This window comes from Callospermophilus lateralis, chromosome 6, assembly GCF_048772815.1.
Source record: "Callospermophilus lateralis isolate mCalLat2 chromosome 6, mCalLat2.hap1, whole genome shotgun sequence".
Lineage (NCBI taxonomy): Eukaryota > Metazoa > Chordata > Mammalia > Rodentia > Sciuridae > Callospermophilus > Callospermophilus lateralis.
In genome coordinates, this window is record NC_135310.1 from 127,897,538 (window position 1) to 127,918,055 (window position 20,518).

At 42.0% G+C, this 20,518-nt stretch overlaps 2 pseudogenes; both read left to right on the plus strand.

The window, feature by feature from the left end:
- Positions 1-703: 703 nt before the first annotated feature.
- LOC143402057 (class I histocompatibility antigen, Gogo-OKO alpha chain-like) lies at positions 704-5,849 on the plus strand (annotated as a pseudogene).
- Positions 5,850-13,304: 7,455 nt separating this feature from the next.
- Positions 13,305-18,308, plus strand: LOC143402059 (class I histocompatibility antigen, B alpha chain-like; annotated as a pseudogene).
- The last annotated feature ends 2,210 nt before the right edge of the window (positions 18,309-20,518 follow it).

Here is a 20,518-nt window from a genome sequence, read left to right on the forward strand (position 1 = left end):
AGATTCCTCTCACATATTAGTGTGAGGCTGCATTTTTGGTTTCAAACAAAATTAATAGCTAAATGCAGAAGTTATGAACATGTAGCAGTTTTCTAAAATGACAAATTAAAAGGACTTTCAAAACTGTGAAAAATAAAAAGATCCACTCTTCTGATTAAATCTTTATTTTGGAAAACAGTTATTTCTCTTTCAAGCTATTGTTTCTTTTGATATGCAATTTTTTATTAATACTCTGAGTGAATAAAATATTATTTTTAAAATGGAATTAATTTCTAATTCCTAAACAACTCCACATGAACATGTTTACCTTTGGAGCACAAAAAGATCCTGTGACCAATCCCTTCCAGATTTCCCTGAAGCAGGCATCAGAGAACTTTGTGATAAAGAGCACTCTTTTCAGGAGAAGAGTGGTCAGGGCAAAGTTCCAGGTCCCTGGGCCTGGCTCTCAGGGTCTCCAGCTGTGTCTGGGGTGTGGATGTGGAGCATTGGAGATTCACCTTCTCCCTGGCATTTTTCTTCTCCCTCTCCCAACCTGGGCCAGGTCCTTCTGCCTGCACACTCCTGAAACAGCCCAAGGTCTCACTCCATTGCTTGTAAGGTCTAGCTCCCAGAGAAGCCAATCAGCATGACCACGGTTCAGGTTTCAAAATCCCCACCCACTGGCCAGGATGAAGAATACCCACAGTAGTGGAGAATGAGGGTAATGGCTCCAGGAACTCTGCTCCTGCTACTACTGGGGGCCCTGTCCCTGACTGAGACCTGGGCAGGTAAGTGCGGGGTCAGGAGGGAACCAGACTCCAGGGAAGGAGTGTAGGTGCATTACCCTAAGCATACAGGACTCTGAAATTAGCGTCCTCTCTAATTTGGTCCAGATCCTCCCCAGCGTGCAGATGCTCATCCTGATACCTCCACTCTGCCCCTAATTCTGCCCTCACGCGTGCCTTCACCCCCTTATCGTCTCTAGAACCCCCCTCTTCTCCTCCTGGTGTCCTCAACCTGGGACCTGGCATCTGGCTGCAGAAAGAAGGTCATGGAGTCTCAGCCTCTCCTGCCCCTCAGGCTCCCACTCCATGAGGTATTTCCACACTGTCATGTATCTTCCTGGCCTCAGGGACCCCACTTCATCTTCGTGGGTTTCATGGACAACATGCAATTTGAGCTTCTACAGCTCGCTGAGAATCCCAGGGAGGAGCTGCAAGCTTGGTGGATGGAGCAGGAAGGGGTCAAAGTATTGGGACACTAACATGGATTTGCAAGAGCACTGCAAAGAATTACAGGGTGGAGTTTAACACCATGCTTGGCTCCTACAACCAGAGCAAGGGAGGTGAGTGACCCTGACCCCTGGCAAAGGTCACACCCCTCAAGTACCTCATGCATGGTCCCCAGTCATTAGGGATTCCCCTGTCTGTGGTTCACCCCAAGGCTGAGGAACCTGCATATACTGTCCACCCAGAAAGCCACCCCAGGGACTGCGACCAGGTTTCTTTTTCAGTTTAAGGGAAAATCTCGAGGGGGGGGGGCAAACTGGGGATGCTCCTGACCTTGGAGACCCTGACAGGCTCTCACACCCTCCAGAGGATGTCTGGATGTGAATTGGGGCCTGATAGACACTTCCATCACAGGTTCACCCAGTAAGCCCAGGATGGGGAGGATTACCTCACCCTGAACAAGAACTTGAGCTCCTGGACCACTGTGGACTCTGCAGATCAGATTACCCAGCACATGTGGGAGAAGGCTGGTGTGGCACAGGGATTTCAGGTGTACCTGGAAGGGGAGTGTGCAGAGTCCCTCGCCAGACATCTGGAGAAAGGAAAGGAGACTCTGCAGTGCTTAGCTATGAGGGATTGTGGGACATCTGCCTGAGCTCCTAGGATCTCTCTGCCCACTTCCCACAAGGAGGGGAAGAGAAAGACACCCATGCTAGAACACCACCCGCTCCATTCCAGAAGGAAGTGAGTCAGCCTGGAGTCCCAGGTGCTATACTAGAGAGGAACTGAAGGCTGCTCTGTGGACAAGTAAGAGAGCCAGTCTCTTTCCCTGGCTGGTGGGAAAGACATTAAGTAACTCACCACATTCCTTACTGTGAGGATGGCCTTAGACCTGAACCTAAGCAACTCCATTTTAAAAACTCCAGTTTGAAACCTGCAGTCTCACCAGGCACACACACACAGGGCCCTCCAGTATGGCCCCAAACAAGTTATTTCCCCTCACCCTGATAAACAGAGTGAAGCCCCTGGCAAGCTGTCCTTGCCTGATAAGAGGGAAAGGTGAAAAGATCAGGATGGAGACCTCCAGACCAGATGTTTCTGACCCCAGAGTAAATGTCACTGAGAAATCCAGTGGTAGCTGATAAGGATTGAAATGGGGGTCAAAAGGCCCAAAATTTAGTATAAATAATAGAGTTGATGAACAGGGGATTCAGCTAGCCAAAACAAAGATGCACTCTAGCTGGAGAGGCTGATAAGGACCTGGGCTGACATGCCATCATTTGTCATCATTTCTGATCCTCTGCGAGATCCTCACCACTCTCAAACTCTACTGCCTCATCTGGACCCTGGTGAGAGCAGCAACTTCTCCCTGCAACCCTCTCCTCAACCGAACTCCACTCCACGCCAGGAAAACCTGCCTTGGTTCCAGACCTGATCACCGCAGTCCAAGTGAGTGTGCATCTTCTGGACATAAAGCCCAAGGCTTAAGACTTTTGAACTCAGCATGCAGAGGGAATGTCTGTCATTAGCCCATCATGATTAAGTATGTTTTGCAGTGCTTAGAATTAATCTAGAATTTTTGCTGGGTAATTAATTAATCTAGAATCATTTGCTGTGAATTGATTATGTCTATTGCAGTACCTAGCATTAAGGATTGTCATTTTCTTGATTAACAACCTATAAAGTGAAATTGTATTGAGTGATTTTAGTGATTAAAGCATTGAAAAGGGCAGAAGCATGTGACATTCTTTATTTCTTCCTTTGACTGCATATTTTGCAATTTTGCCCCCACCCAACACCTAATAAGGGACTTTCTATCAGGTGTTTGTCTCAGCTCCAGTCTAGGGTCTTTGGAGGTCTGACTGCAACTTATCAGCCTTCACCCAGCCAAAACCTGAAATCCCTGTCAGACATGTGGAGCCTTGTAAGAGGGTTGTCTCAAACTGATTCTTGAACTTTCCAAGGTATAGAAGATTATGCCAGAAGCCCGAGTCCAGACTTATGTTTTGGTTTTATGCTCCCTCCTCCACTCCAATCCTGTTGTGCATTCTCTGGATGAACACGTGAGCACTGCTTCAGTGGCCCAGGAGTCATAATGCAAGAATGTCTGAATTTCCCTGTTCTTCCTCTCACACGTGTGACTCACCACACTAACCCTGAAGGGGACATCACTCTGAGGTGTTGGGCCCTGGGCTTCTACACCAAGGAGATCACCCTAAACTGGCAACGGGATGGGGAGGACCAGACCCAGGACATGGAGCTTGTGGAGACCAGACTTGCAGGGGATGGAAACTTCCAGAAATGGGCAGCTGTGGTGGTGCCTGCTGGAGATAAGCAGAGATACATGTGCCATGTGCACCATGAGGGGATGCCTGAGCCCCTCACCCTGAGATGGGGTAAGAAGGGGATGAGGGTATAGAGTCTCTTTTCAGAAAAGCAGTAGGCTTTCTGGAGACTCTCAGCATTGTGGGAACTGAGAGCTGGGGATCAGGGGTATGGGGAGACTCCGGGGTTACAAGGACTCTCTGAATTTAGAAATTTTGAGTATTTAATTGACTGTTCAGGGTGTCTTTTGCTCCCAATGACTCACAAGGATCACAAGATCACAAGTTCAAAGTCAGCCTCAGCAAGTTAGTGAGGCCCTAAGCCACTCAGCAAGACCCTGTCAATACATAAAATAGAAAGAAAAAATCTGGAAATATGGCTCAGTGGTTAAGTGCCCCTGGGTTCAATTCTCAGTACCAAAGTAAATAAAATAAAATAAAATGTCCTACTCTTTCTCCTTCTCCTTCTCTTTTTATCTCTCTCCATCAACACACACACACACACACAAACACACACACACACACACACGCCAAATTGTAACCAGAACACACAACATTCTGCCCAGGAAGGAAAAGTTTAGGCCATAGGCTTCTTGTTCCATAAATATTCAGAGTCAAGTTGATGTTGGGCAGCTGTAGTACTGCCTGGGAGGAAGGAAGCCAGGCCATGATGCTCTCTGCTCCAAAACATTTTGAAAACAAAATGGTGAGAAAATGGGTTTTATTCAAAGCTAACTTTGAAGAAAGATGAAAGAAGACTTAATTGTTTCAAAAGTTCTATCTCCAAACTCCCTGAAATTTGCAGAATTTGTACAAAAGAGGCAGAGAAGTGACACAGGCACGAAATGAACCTGTGCAGATTTAGGGATCCTGCAGTTAGACAGTCCTGAGTGGGCGTCTCTGCTCCCATCCTTCTATGGAGACTTCCAGGGTTAAGTTATCTGGCCTTCAGCTTCCTTCTTTCAACAGAAAAAATGTATTCCCAATTCAATGAGGGAATGGCCCATAATCTTAGTCTGTTTCTAAATTGGAAGATGTTTGAATGAACTTAGAGTCACTGTGACCAAAAGAACTGACAAGAAAAAGTTTATTTGTGTTTTTGGGGTTCAGAGATCACAGTCCATAGATGGCCAACTAAACTGCTCTGGGCCTGAGTGAGACACAACATCAGGGTAGAAGGGTGTGGAGGAGAAAATCAGCTCAGTACATGGCAACCAGGAAGGAGAGAGAGCTACACTTACAGGAGACAAAATATGCACCCTAAAGGCACACACTCCAGTGACCTACCTCCTCTGCCCACATCCTACTTGATACTATTACCACCCAAATAAACCCTCTCAGTGAATCAACCCACTTCCTAGGTTACAACTCTCTTAATAGTATCATTTCACCTATGAATGTTCTTGCATTGTCTCACATGGGACATTTTTGGGGACATGTCATATCTAAACCATAACAGTAGGAAAATAGGTTTTATACAAAGGCAGCTTTGATGGAATGTCACGTCACATGACTGAACCAATCAGGGTCATTCCAACTAAATTTGGGGAATAAATAAAGATACAGACACAGAAAGTACCCTTTCTTTGGGGTCAGTGACTAGTCCTCAGCTATACCTCCCACGGGGGGCGGGGGGGGGGAGGCAGGAAAGAAAAAGAGAAAGAGCAGATTTTGAACACATCTTTTTTTTGAGGGAGACCTTTCCATGGAATATTCTATCTCAAAAAGGACAAAGGGGCAGGATTACTAAGGATTAGGTGAGCCTAACTCAACCCCAGTGGGTATGCCTACACTTGAAGCCACACATTGCTATCTGACATGGGACATCACCCAAGTCACTACAAAATGTAGTAATTGGTCACAGCCCCCTGTGTCAGGACTTGATGGTGTGTGTTTATTTAGGGCAGCTTCCCACATGGGAGATGGAAGACATTTAATTATTTCAAAAGTTCCATGTCATAAAAGCTCTGGGTCAAGGAAAACATTTAAAAGCAGGGACAGGTGCATTAGAATGAAAGAAATTTTATGGGTAGGAGTCACTGTGGCCCAAAGAAATTTTACAGATTTCATTTATTTTGAGGCCCTGGAGCCCTCTTCATACCAACAAGAGCCAGAACTTCCTGAGACCAGCATCTGTGCCTCACCATTGTATATTAGGATTGTCAGGGTGCAGCTAGCTCTTCTCTTTAGTCCACAGGGTGAGCTTTCATGAACTGTATACGTAGAGCTACACTAACATCAGTTTTTTCAAGGAGACTCATCTATACCTGGATCTGATTCACATGATGAGACTCTGGAGTTGACACTGGTTAGGTGATGAAATGAGTTTTTGGAAGTCTTGAATGGAAAGCAGTTTATTGTACATGTGGAATGAATAGGAATAATTTGTGGTCTACTATGGTAGTTTTCAAAGGTCACAAATTCCTTGATACTCAAGAATAGAAACCTCCTTCCTATCCCCATAAACATGATTGGACTTCTTAAATTCACCTCTAGTGATGAGACAAAGCAGAATTGATGGTGTGCAGCCACAGTCATAAAGACACTGGGGTTTCCTGCTTGCTCTGCTCTGTGTTGTATCATTCGTTCCTGGCTAAGTCATCTTTGACTGGACAGTCACCTAAAGGGAGTCCCCCATGGCAAGGAACTGAGGGCTGTGGCCAAGTGCTCCAGAAATGAGCTGTGAATGAGGTCCTTCCCTGCCAATCAGCCTTCCAGTGCTGGCCTTGAATATTGTCTATAGGAAAGGGAAGGAAAATAAACCCTGGTAATTTTAGTTGTTCCATTTTGGACTCATCATTAGAAGTCTGTACATAATAAAAAGAGGAAACAACTATTTTAAAAAGACATTAGGAAATCAAATACAAAACTATGCATAAAGAAACCTATGCCTATTCCCCCTGATTTTATCATATTATAGGAAGTCAATTTTGGTCTTTTTAGTACAGAATCCAAATCCATATCATCACATTAATAGAATCAAGGTGAAAAGCCATTGGTTCATTAAAAGAGATGCAAGAAAAGCATTTGTTTGCATTTACATCATTTCATGGCAAAATCTCTAGAACTCTAGTAAAGAAAAAAACATTCTCAATAAGATTAGGGAGAGTAATATAATTCTATCGCCAGCAACTAACTGTCTCAGTCATGAAAGGCTCAACATTTTCTTTTGGGGACCAGCAACAAAGTAAAAATGTTAAATCTTCCCATTTGTATATAACTACTCTCAAGATCAGAGCTACAGTCTGTAGCCATTTGAAAGTGGCCAGATCACTGGAAGTGACCGGCAGCACCTCAAACCAATCAGAAGATGAGAATGTAGGTCACATATGTGGCAGCCTTTCACAAAAAAAGGACCAGAGATATGGCCAACTTGATGAGTGCCCCTGGTACCAAAAGAAAAGAAAATAAAGAAGAATATTTATAATAGTTCTTCTAATCAAGTTCTCCTAGAAACTCTCTTTGAAGTTCTCAAAGTTCCATTACCCAGCACCAATTCAACTCCATCCTTTTACAGTTTGTTTTTATTTTTTAAATTGAACCTCATTTTGGTTGCTAATATCTGTTGTAGTTATTTACTGCTTGAAATCAATTGTAACAAAATATTTTTCAGCCCAATAAACTATATAATTTTTAAATATTTTCATTAATTAAAAATTAATATTCAGAAATATTCTCATTTGCAATAACATGAATGAATCAGGAGGACATTGTGCTAAATAAAATAAGCCAGGTACAGAAAGTCTGCATAATCTCACTGTCTGTTGAATCTGATGTAGAAACAAGGTCCTGGTCAGAGAGTATTAAATTTAAGGGATGCAAGATGAAGAAGTACTGGAGATGTAATGTATTAATATTCAGTATGGTGACTATAGCTAGTAATACTGCGCTGTAGACTTGAAATATGCTAAGAGGGAAGATCTTAAGTTTTCTAACCATACACACAGACACATGAAAAGAAAGATGGAAAGAAAATGTTAACTATGTGAGGTGATAGATATGTCAACTATTTTGATTTTGGTGATCATTTCACAATGCAGGCACAAAACAAATCATTAAGTTGTATGTGGAACACATACATGCAAATATTTTGGTAACTGATAACAACAATTAGTTGTTGAAGAGCAGGACTCTAGGAGCAAGTAGGCTAGGTAGACTTGACTACAATTTTCTCATTTGGCTGCAATAAAGATGGTGGCTCAAGTGGCAACAATGTGCAGCTGGGCCAGAGTGAGGATCTGTGTTCAAGCTCATGCCCTTGGCTGTTAGCCAGAGTTCTCAGTGACCCAATGTGTTGGTCTCTCCACAGTGAGAATATGCTAAACTAAAGACATAGTATCCGGCAAGCCAGAGCAGTGCCCTCTCCTCCATGGGGACCTGTCCAGAGTGAAGGTGAGAGAACAGTTTCTACTCCACATGAATTGGGGAAGTTGAGGACCAAATTTGTTCTTGGCAATTTTGTTCCCTGAGGACCAGGAAAAGGTTAGAAATCTTTGGGTCATGGCAACTCAAAGTGTCACCAGCAGCATCAACTTCCTCTGGTATATGATATAGCAAAGAAGCTTTTTGTTTGTTTGTTTATTAGTTTTTTTGTGGTGCTGGGGATTGAACCAAGGGCCTTGTGCATGTGAGGCAAGCACTCTACCAACTGAGCTATATCCCCAGCCCCCTCTAGTATATGATATAAATGAATGAAAGAATGAATAAATAAATAAATAAATATGAATAAATATAGAATGGCCCACTGTCCCATGATAGAATCTGTATATGCACTTGAAAAAAGTGTCCCGACAAGTTTCAGAAGCATGCTCTAGGAACATCTTTCTCTAAGTGTGATCCCAAAACACCAGGAGCTCTCCTTATAAAGAAATTTCTCCATCTCTGCCACAGAGGGTCCCTGGTGTGGAGGCAGGAATCTGCATTTTTGGCAAGTGTCCTCAATTCTTTTGCATACTCAGGTTTTTGAACCCTGCTGCACATGGTGGGAAATTTAGGCAGGCAAGGACTGCAGGACCAAAGTGGAATGTTGATAGTGAAGATATGGAACACCACGCCCCAGCTCTTGCTGGAAGTCAGTGGGGCAGATCCAGTGGATGGTGACAATGACAGACCCCTGGCCATGACTAGAATCAAATAATGCCATACAGGAGATTATCACCTCTGACCCCTCACTGACGGCCAGTGAGTGATGGCAATCACAGGTTCTAATAACTAAAAACCCACTGCTTGGCAGGTTTTCACAAAAAGTCATAGGAAAGTTGTGTACATCTCAGGTACATAGGGTCAGCTAGGGCCTGATTTCGTACAGTTTAAACAATGGGACTGTTTGCCATTGGAAAGAATCCTGAAAAGAAAAATAGTAGCCCCTTTTTCTGCATTAGCAAATGTTAACTGCCATGACCAAAAAATCAAGGTCACTATACCATCAGGGAATTTTCATCCAGGCTCAGTGTTGTGAGAACCGAAAATTTCTCCCTGGTGACCTTAACAGTTCAGATCCTCTCCTGGCAGAAGGAGATCCTCCCTTTCTTCTCTGTACTCCTGAGAGACACCCATGCTGTATCATCCCCAGTGCAAGAACAGACCTGTCTGGGACAGACCTGTTGCTTCTTGTGTCCTTTATGTTTGGCTTCATGTGAATCCTTCATTTTCTGTGAGTAAATGCACCAGAAGGAGATGAGTCTCAGCCCTTTTCCAGGCATCTTCAGTTTGTCCTTCCCATGGTATAATGGAAATTGTGTTAGAGGAGGAGTCAGGAGCCTGAAATTTGCAGTCACACACAAGTTTAGCCACTGAATGACCTTCCTGACATCTGCCCTCTTCCTTCCTTGCTCTCTTCAGCAGTACTGGAATTGACCCCTGGGTCACTCTTAAACTAACCTAGAGCTCTGCCACTGAGCTTCATCCTCAGCCCATTTTTAAAATTGTTTTATTTTACACATGATCTTGTTAAGTTGCCAAGGCTGGACTTGAACCTGTGATCCTCTTTCCTCAGCCTCCTGAGAAGTGGGATGACAGGTAAGTGCCATTGCACCAGGCTTTGGCTTTTGATACTTAACTTACTCTCACTATTAAATGTAGGATAAAGCTTACAGTTTTTACCACCTGCAAGTCCTAACATTTTCTGACATTTATAGCTTTCTGTAGCTTCATCTTCCTGATTGCATGTTATTTTCTCAGGACTGAATAGAGAAAATATCTGTCAGGGCAAGTCAGACACGTGCCCTCTATTGGTTACTCCAGTGACAAATGCTACTGATGTCTTCTGCAGAGCAGACCTCAGAGGACCAGAGTAGAACCTCCCACATTCCTGAAACTGGTAGCCCTTTCTTCTTGACTCTTAGCCATCTCCTGATGTCCCAAGGATGCTGTCCTACAGTGATCCTTGCTGTGTGCTTATTTTCTCATTTTATTTATTTTTTATCTTGTTGGGATACAGTCTTTTCTAACGGAAAGAGCTTTTTTACTTTATTTTTATTTATACATGATAGTGGAATGCATTACAATTCTTATTACATATGTAGAGTACAATTTTTCATATCTGTGGTATATTCACACCAATTCATGTTTTCATACATGTTCTTTGTATAATAATGATCATCACATTTTACCATCATTAATAACCCCATGACCCCTCCCTTCCCCTCTAAACCCTCTGCCCTATCTAGAGTTTGTCTGTTCCTCTCTTGCTCCCACTCCCTATTCCATAATGAATCAGTGTCCTTATATCAAAGAAAACATTTGGCATTTAGTTTTGTGGGATTGGCTAACTTTGATTAGCATTATCTTCTCTAACTTCATCCATTACCTGCAAATTGGCACATATTCTTAATTGGAACATCAATAATACTTTTGTTCATGGTTAGTGATCTTTATTTTTCCCCCTGGAGGGAGATGAAGGCTGATATCTCTTACTCAACCATCTTGCTGATGTCATTCATATTTCATCCTTAAATGATGTTGAACATAGAATGATTTTCTTATTTTCATTTGAAGATTGTTCATTACAAGTATATCCAAGAACAAAGAGTCTTATATCCTGAAACAGGTGAACTCTTAGTTTTAATAATTGTTTATTGATTTTCTTAAATGTTTTCGTATGGTAAATCTTATCATCTGCAACTGGAGAGAATTATGTATTTTCTTTACAATATGAATGAGTTTTACTTGTGTGCAATGTTTTTCTGTGCTTATTAAGATGATTTTGTGGCTTTTGGTTTTCATTGTAATATTATGATGTATTACATTAATTAAATTGGGGATGTTAAAACAAACTACCGTTTCCTGGGATAAATTCCATTTTGGTTGTAGTGTAGGATTATTTTGTGTTGCTAATTTTTGTTAAGTAGGATTTGTTCAGGATTTTTGAATCTCTTTTCATGAGACTTTGCTCTGCAATCCTTCTTTTTTCAATGCAATGTCTTTGACTGTAGTATCAGAGTATTACTGGCCTCATAGAATTATTCCCTCCTCCTCTTGGAAGAATTTGTGAAGAATTGGAATTAATTCTTTAATTCTCATATTTAAGAAACCATTCATTTACTGACTTAACAAACAAGTATGCAGGTTTATTATATGCCTAGCATTGTTCTAACAAGTTCATGAATGTTCAGTACAACAAGCACTGTCATCCCCATGTTACAGAAGGTGAATCAGAGACACAGATGGTTCAAAAACTTTCCCAAATTCTCACAATCCTTAAATGATAGAGTCAAAATTCAAACCTAAGCAAACTCTAGAATTCCCTTAATTAGCCAGTAGCCTGAGCTGCAGTCAATAATTCTCCTTTACCTATTTGCTAAAAATCACCAGTAAAATCATTTGGAGAAGGACTTTTATTTTGGGGTAGTTTTGTAAAATATATTAGTACTAATTGAATGTCTTCACTTGTTCTAGGTATATTCATAATGTCTATTTCTTCCTGAGTCAACATAATTAGGTTTTTTTTGTCTACTTATAATTTGTCCACTTTACAGATATTATACAATGTTTTGCCTACCACTGTTCACGTTGTACTATAAACTGTCTCTATTGTTGTAAATACTATTGCCTCTCTTTCTTTTTGATTCTAAATATTTTAGTCTTATTTTATTTACTGTGTCCAGCTAACAATTTGTCAATTTGTTCATCTTTCCAAAGCATCATATTTGCTTTCACTGACTGCTTTACTATTGTCTACTTCATTATTTTCTAATATTTCCTACTTTTCTGTCTACTATTTATTTACTATTTCCTTCTCTATGGTTGTTTGGGTTTTAGTTTGCTCTTCTTTTTCCTGTGCCTTTAGGTGCAAGGTTTGGTTATTCATTTGAAATACTTCTCTTTTTTAATGCAGGCATTTATAGCTACAAATTTACTGCTATTAATCTTCTCCTAACTACCCCTTGATTAGTATCTCACAGATTTGGTGAATTGTTCTTTCATTTTCATTAATTTGAGAGTGTTTTCTAACATTGTTTTAATTTTTTCAAGTCATTTATTCTTCTGGAGTGTTTTAAAATTTTCCATACACTTGTGACTTTTCCTAATTTCTTTTAGTATATGATTATTTACTAATTTCATTCCATTCTGGTCAGAGAATGTGTTTGTATTATTTCTATGCTGTCAAAGGGATTAATGTTAATCTTACAGACTAGCATATGGTGCATCCTGAAGAATCCTCCACATGCATTTGAAAAAAAAAATGTGTATTCAGGGGTTGGAATTGTGGCTTAGTGGTAGAGAGTTCATCTAGCACTTGAGAGGCCCTGGGTTCAATCCTCAGCACCACATAAAAATAAATGAATAAAATAAAGGTACTGTGTCCAACTACACCTAAAAAATAAATGTTTTTTAAAAATGTATATTCAGCTGTTGTTGAACACAGTGTTTATAGATGTCCACTAGGTTTATGTGGTGTATAGTGTTGGTCAAATCTGTTTTTATCTTTTGCTTAGTATTTTATCCATCACCAGATGTGGAATATTGAGGAGGTCTCCAACTAGTATTTCTGCATTTGGCATTTCTCTTTTCATTTCTACTAGGTTTGTTTTCTTGTGTAATCATGTGTTGCTTACCAACAGGGATACTGAGAAATGCATCATTTGGTCATTTCAGTGTTGTGTGACATCACAGAGTGCACGTACATTACACAAGCTAAGAGAGCCAAGATGCTGCTAGGTGATATGATTTACAGGAACATTGTTGACCAAAACACTATTCTGTGGTATATGACTATATTTTTGGTGCTTGGTGATTAGGTACACATATATTTTGAATTAATCTGTCTTTCTGAAGGATTGATACTTTCATCATTTGCTATGATTTGGTTAAGTGTCCCCCCACAAACATAGGTGTTAAAGGCTTGGTCACTAGCTCGTGGCACTATGGGAAGAAGGTGAAGCCTTTAAGTGGAGGAGCCTGGTGAGAGAAAGTCACCTCATTTGGGGCTGGACCCTGAAGAGAATGTTGGTACCTGACCCTTTCTTGCCTGTCTTTTCTTCCTGGCCAATCTGAAGTGAGCACTTTGGTCACCAAGTCTTCCCCAGAGTGATGCTCACTGGGCCACTGGCCCCAGGGCAGCAGGTCCAACAACCAGTGCACTGTAATCTCTGAAACCTTGAGTGAAATAAGCCGTTCTACCTTATAAATTGATTGTCTTAGGTGTGTAGTCACAGTGACGGAAAGCTGACTAGCATATCATTACAAAATGTCCCTGTTATTTAAAAAAAATAGTTTTGTTTGACATTTGTGTAAGTACTTCAGATTTCCTATGGTTCCCTTGAATGTGCCAATGGTTCAGGTTAGATTTTAATATATTTGTGGCTGTGAAGTGAATCTCCTCCAGCATAGTCTGGTCATATTCTTTTACCCAAGGCAACACACTCTGCCTTGTGATTGGCTTGGTTACTCCATTTTCACTTAATGTTCATATTTTTTCAGTAAAATTTGTCTGTCATTTTCCTGTGTGTTCACCATGCGTCTCATATCTCTCTGTTTCTCAATTCTGCACAAGTCATGTGTCCGATGTATTTGGATAGTCTATGTTTAAAAATAATCACAGAAAGAAGAAGATAAAACAGAAGTATAGAGGTAGCATTCTTATTTTCTTATATAGTAGTTTCCATGTGGTTTCTAGTAAGACCAGATTTATATAGTAGAATGTGTATAGTAGAATCCACATTATAGAAACAGTTGTTTGATAGAATGGGAAGTACACACAAAGCACTTTTGCTACATTAAAAAGGAGGGTATTTGTGTTTTAAAAACCAATTTGGTGAGTTGTTCCTTCCCCATTTTTGTGTAATACCACTCCTGCTTAAAAAAAACAAATGGCAGAAAGGTGGGGCAGGGGGGCCCACATCTCTAATCCCAGAGAATCAGGAGGTTGATGCAGTAGGATTGTAAATTGAAAGCCAGCCTGAACAAAAGTGAAGTACTAAGCAATTTAGTGAGACCCTCTCTCTAAATAAAATACAAAAGAGGAGGGCTGGGGTTGTGGCTCAGTGGAAGAGTGCTTACCTAGCATGTGTGAGGCACTGACTATGGATTTTCAGCACCACATATAAATAAATAAACGTCCACCAACAACCAATAAAATGTATTTTTTTAAATCCTCAAATGATGGTAGCCTGGGATTTGTTTAAAAAAAATACAAAAGAGGGCTGAGGCTGTGAGTCAGTGGTAGAGTGCTCCTGAGTTCAATTGCCCACACCCCTCAAAAAAATGAATTGACAGAGAACATATTCCTTAGACTTTAATATTTGACCAACATTCTAAAAAATGACCTGAGCCTGTTCCTTCAAGACAATCCACAGACAGCAGTATATTTAATGATAAAATTTATGCTTTCGAGAGAAAATCAGAATCTAGGAAAACCTGAATCCACCACCATCAACTTGTCAAATTCCCAAGTACCTAAAACACTTTCTGGTGAACTGTGGTAATATCAACATATGACTTCTTAATTATTTTCACTTATATATGTTAACACTAGAAGGTCTAAATAACTTCATCAAATAGTTCATGATTTCAAAAAACATCAAGATATCAATTTAATGTGTAAGACACAGACTTTAGTGCAACAGAATATGAACTATTTAATGATAATGTTTCAGAGTGCATATAATAAAGAATCTTCAAGAAGCTAATGTTTATGTCAATTTGGTGTAATCTCAAAGATGAATAGCCACAGCTATTGAAAATGTTATTAAAAAATTCTTTCAAGACATTTTAGTGAGGCTGCATTTTTTTATTCAACCAAAATCACAACTTAAATGCAGAAGATATGCCTATATAGTGGTTTTCTAATGACAAATAAGAAGGACTTTCAAAATTGTAAAAAGCAAAATGATCCGTTGTCCAACTAAATATTTTTATTTTGGAAAACTGTTATTTCTCTTTGAAACTATTATTTCTGTCAATATGCAAATAATTATCAATACTCTGAGGAATAAAATATCAACAAATAAATGAAATTTATGCAAAATATTGATAGACATAATCCACATAAACAGATTACCTCTGGAGTGCACACTACTTTCTAAGAGCATATAAAGATCCTGAAACCAAAACGTTTAAGAACTGCTGATTGACCACTGAAGCAGGAAACAAGGGGACAGTGTGACAAAGAGTGATTGGTAACTGATTGGGCAAAGGGGAGGAGGGTTGGGAAGGGGGTATTGAGGCAGGAAAGATGGTGGAATGAGTTGAACTTCATTACCCTAAGTCCATGTATGATTGCACATGTGGTACAATGCTACATCATGTACTGTTACATTGTGCAATGGAACCAGGGTCATATGTGGTGGAATCAGGGTCACTCCAGGTGGATTGGGCTGGCAATGAAAAAAAACACACAAACACAGAAAATACCTTTTTTAGTGTTCAGGACAGTTCTGCAGCCTCACAATTAAGCTCCCACCCTGAAGGCAAGGGGAGCAAGTGAGGCAAGAGGCAGGCAAGAGAGAGAACATGCCCTAAACCCTGGAATTTATTGGGGAAAAGTCACCGAATAGAAAGAACCACCCAAATAAGGCAAGAAATTGAATTTCAGAAGGTGGAGTCTTGCTTGGTGGTGTTTTGTGGTCACACCCATCTCAGGTGTTGTGTAGGATCACAGGAAGGAGAGAAAAGGCACAAATATATTGCACAGTCCAATCAGGCAGCAAGTCAGTCCAGTTCCCTCATATGCTCAAATGTGCGTAACACACACACACATACACACACACACACACATACACAGTGTCCATGGATGACTCGAGACAATGTACAATGAATCAAAGTGCATTTTGAAATAAAAAAAATAATAAAAAAATAAAAAAGATCGATTGGTACTGAAGCACACTCAGGGCAAAGTCTCAAGTCCCCAGGGCATGGCTCTCCGGGTCTGGAGTATGGACACATCACTGGGGATTCCCCATCACCCTGGAGTTTGGCTTCTCATTCTCCCAGCCTGGATCAGGTCTTTCTGCTTGGACACTCCTGACAGAGCCCCAGTTCTTTGCACAGAGTGACCGAGTGGACTTCAACACCCTGAGGGGCTACTACAACCAGAGTGAAGGCAGAGAGTAACCCCGGGCCTGTAGGAGGGCACAACTGCTCATTTCCCTCACGGAAGGTCCCTAGTCCAGCAGAGAGTCCCCAGCCGGCTTCACCCCGAGGCTGAGGGATCCAAAGATGCAGGATGGCTGAGATCCTCAATCCAGAAAGCACCCGTGAGGACTGGGGCCAGGTTCCCTCCTCAGTTGAGGGGGAAAACCGTCGGGTGGGCGGTGGTGGGACATGGCTTACCGCCAGGCAGGGACAGGCTCTCATACACTCCAGCTGATGTTTGGTTGCGAGATCCAGGCAGATGGGCACCTGCTCCCTGTATGAGCAGCTCACGGATGATGGCATGGATTACATCTCCCAGAAGGAGTCCCTATGCTCCTGGAGACTTGGCGGCTCAGATCACACAGTGCAAGTGGGAGGTGGCTGGTTTCAGGGACCACCTCAGGACCTACCTGAAGGGCATCTGTGTGGAGTGGCTCACCAGATACCTCGAGAATAGGAAGGAGACACTGCAGCACTTAGATATGAGCAGCAGCTGAACAACTACTTGATCTCCTGTAGATCCCTCTTTCTGCTTCGCACAAGGAGGGGAGGAGAATGGCACCCACTGTAGAAAACCGCCCTGCTTCTCTCCAGAGGGGAGAGAGTCAGCCTGGATTCCCAGGAGTTATACTAGAGAGAAACTGAAGGCCTCTTTCACTGAGAATAAGTAAGGGGTCCAGTCTACCCTTGGCTACTGAGAAAGACAATAAATAACTGACCACAGGTCTCTGGCAGCAATCTTGGACTCAAGGACAGAATGTCAGGTCCACTTCAACCTAGTGTGTTTAGAGGTCTGACTCCAGCTTTTCCAATCTCAGCCTCTACCAAGACCAGAACCTGAAGTCCCTCTCAGACACCAGAAGCCTCTTACACTGAGTTGTCTCAGCCTCGTTCTAGAACTTTTAAAGGAATAGTAGATTATGTCAGAGGCCTTGGTCCAGGATAGTGTGTAGGCTCTATGCTCCCTTGCCCATCCCAATCGTGTTGTGCATTCTTTGGATGGTGGCCCTGAAGAGGTAATGCAAAAATGTCTGAATTTCCCCATTCTTCCTTCCAGATCCCCCAAAGTCAAAGGTGACTCACCACCCTAGCCCTGAAGTGCTCTGAGGTGCTGGGCCCTCAGCTTCTACCCTAAGGAGATCATCCTGAACTGGCAACAGATGGGGGGCATTAGACCCAGGACATGGAGCTTGGGGAGACCAGGCCTGTAGGGAATGGAAACTTCCAGAAATGGGAAGCTATGGTGGTGCTTGTTGGAGAGGAGGAAAGAGACACATGTCCTGTGCACCATGAGGGACTGCCTGAGCTCCTCACCCTGAGATGGGGTAAGGAGGGGTTGAGGGCACAGAGCCTGTTGTCAGGAAAGCAGGAGAATTTCTGGAGACCCTCAGCAGTGTGGAGACTGAGAGCTGGGGATCAGGACCCCTCACCTGACTTCCCTTCTCCTCACAGAGTCACCCCTCAGCCCACCATCCCCATCATGGGAATTGTTGCTGGTCCTTCTTGAAGCTGTTGTCACTGGAACTGTGGTCACTTTTGTCTTGTGGAAAAGAAAAAAACATGGTAGAAAAAGTTCAGGGTCTGAATTTTTGAACCATTGGTGGTTTCAAGCACCTGGTAGAAGTGTGCCCTGCCTTGTTAATGGGAAGTGATATCTACATAAACATGCTTACCCAACCTGGACCATGTTTGCTCTTTGTAAAGCACATAAGAATTAAAGGACAATTTTATCCTTGTGATGCTTGTGGTGAAGGGGAATTGATTTCCAGCATTTAGAGATCAGAGGGGAATTTCCCTGCTGAAGACAGACCTCCAGAAGAACAATTGGCTCCATCTTTACCCAGCTACTTTCTTCTTGTCTCCAGATCCTTCCCTACATCTGCAGTCACAGTTCTGGAGACTTCCCCAGTGTCCAGCACTAGGGGGCACCTCTAAGATCTATCTCCAACCTGCTCTCTCACAGGATGCTTTCTTCCCACAGGAGTAAAAAAAAGGGGGGGCCCTATGCTCCAGCTGCCTGTAAGTATGAAGAAGAGTGATCCCTGAGACCTTTTGGGTAGTATAGAGGGGAGCAATGGAGGAACTGATCCATCCCATAATTCCTCCACTAGACTCATCTCCTGTGGGCTCTGACCCATTTCTGTATTTGTTCTGCTCAGGTAATGACAGTGCCCAGGACTCTGATGTGTCTCTCACTGCTTAAAAAGGTGAGACCCTGGAGAGCCAGAGAGGAAGAGCGATTGGGGAATGGAAAGACTCCTGAGTTACAGGCACTGTCTGGATTTTTGACATTTTGAGTGTTTAATGGGTTGTTCAGAGGGTCTCCATTACAAGTAGGGATCTGAATTTTTGTTCATAATACTTTTTTTTAACAGCGTGAGACAGCTGCATTCTGCGGGATTGAGTGCTACAGGGATTTTTTTTTTTTCAATTCTCTTCCTGCTCCCTACTACAGTTTTAAGAGGTCCTGACTTCTCCTTGAGCAACTGGTATCTAACCATATGTCTGTAAGTCTGTGCTCCTATCATCATAATGTGAGGAATGGGTGAGAAGAGCACATCTGTGAGCACAAAGACGCCTCCCACACTGTCCTGTTCTCTTCCTCAATCAACTGTCCTGTGTAGCAGAGGTGGGGCAGGGACATCTCCACTCCTGGCTTAGCTCTAAATAGTCCCCTGAGCTGTAGATTCTTCCTTCCACCTTGAAAACCTGAATCAGGATATTGATTTGTATTTCACATTGATGCCATGAAATGTGGCTGATGAGTGAATAAATGAAAGGAAGATTCCTAAAACTTCAGAGAGAAAACTTGAAACCTTCCATAATCCATATATCTGCTCTGCTGAATCTGCCTCAGGTGGGGACAGGAGAAAGATGAAAGGAGCTGATGGTGGAGAGGTGGCTCCCAGTCTGTGTCCAGTCCATCCTGGGCTTTGATGTGGTCACTCCTCATCCGGATTGTCTTCCATTATCTTTACTTCTTGTCCCTTCAGTTGAACCTCAACCCACCAGCATCTATGATGACAGGGACTCAGGCATCACCAGGGCTGCTCCTGTCTCCCGGACCATGGGCAGGGAGGGCATCATGCCACTGGGTTACCATAGGCTAAGACCTGAGTGTGACCTTCTGCTCTTATCTTTTTTGGTTCCTCAGTTAGAGATTTATCCCTGTTCTTGTTAATAAGTAGGAGTTCTGGTCTCATCTCCTCTGGGTATCTCTAATTTTTGATGACAGCAGGAGTCACTTTTCTTGTCATATTCCCACAAAACCCAGAGTGGATATTGGATTGTATTTCGCATCAATCCTCCAATATTTTTAAAGGAACCAGAGAATGGGAATAGCAGAGAGGAGGAGCTCATGATTTCTCATCTTAGATAAATTCCTCTTAGGTTCCCATCTTCTCCACTCAGCTCTGTGTGTTCCCTGAGCTCTACTAATCCTAGCACTTGCTCCATTACAGATTCCTGCATGGATAAAACAGAGTCTAATAGAGGTTTCTGTTTAGTTGGAAAACATGACCCATTGGTCAAGGATCATCTTGTTCTGAAGATCAAAATGACCTTCACTGCTGTGGAGAGCAGGAGGGCTGATGTGGAGGGAGGGATGACAGCACTTGTGAGAAAGCACAAATGGCATTGGCCTCAGTGTGAGAAGCCCTTGTGCTGCAGATGCTACAAAAGCATTTGATCTGAGGCTCCATTAATAAAGACAGTGTCTCTAGAAGAGGGAGGGGATCCCATTTGTGGAAAAGAAGAGTTTTTGAACCTTTCCATTTTTCATGCAATGAAAATAGTGGTGAATAGCTTCACTTCAATTAGCAGTATTTATAATGAACTACTTTTGGCTGAATTTTTATGTTCTGTTAGAAGAATGTGAATCAGTCTTCTCTGTCTGCCTAAAACTAAAATTTACAGAGAAAGCATTGAATACTCTCATCTGATGCAACTGCACTCAAGCAAAACAATGCAAATGTCTTATATTTACCATTTGCTTTTTGAATCACTGAAATTGGACAGCTTTGATTCTTGGAATATTGGTGCATGCTCCTCTAGCCAAGTATTCCGTTATTCAGCAGGCTGATATCACTGCTCTAGGCAAAGAATGCTGTCACCACTACATTCTCAGCACCGAGCACAGTGCCTTGCACTTAATAGGCACTCAATTAATTGATTATAAATCTTAAGGGCAATCTAAGAACAGCTTTATTTGTGGAATACTGGATAAAGAAGTTACACAGGATAAAGTTAAAGCCTCTTGTAATTATTGAGGTTTATAATCTTCTGGTTAAATCATTCTGATAAATAGTGGCTAATTTAGATCATTAATTAGAATTTACAAAAAGCCTTAGCAATTACATTGTCAAAGGCCCAAGGGGTAATTTAAATTTCACGTTACTCTGAGTAATTAATTTA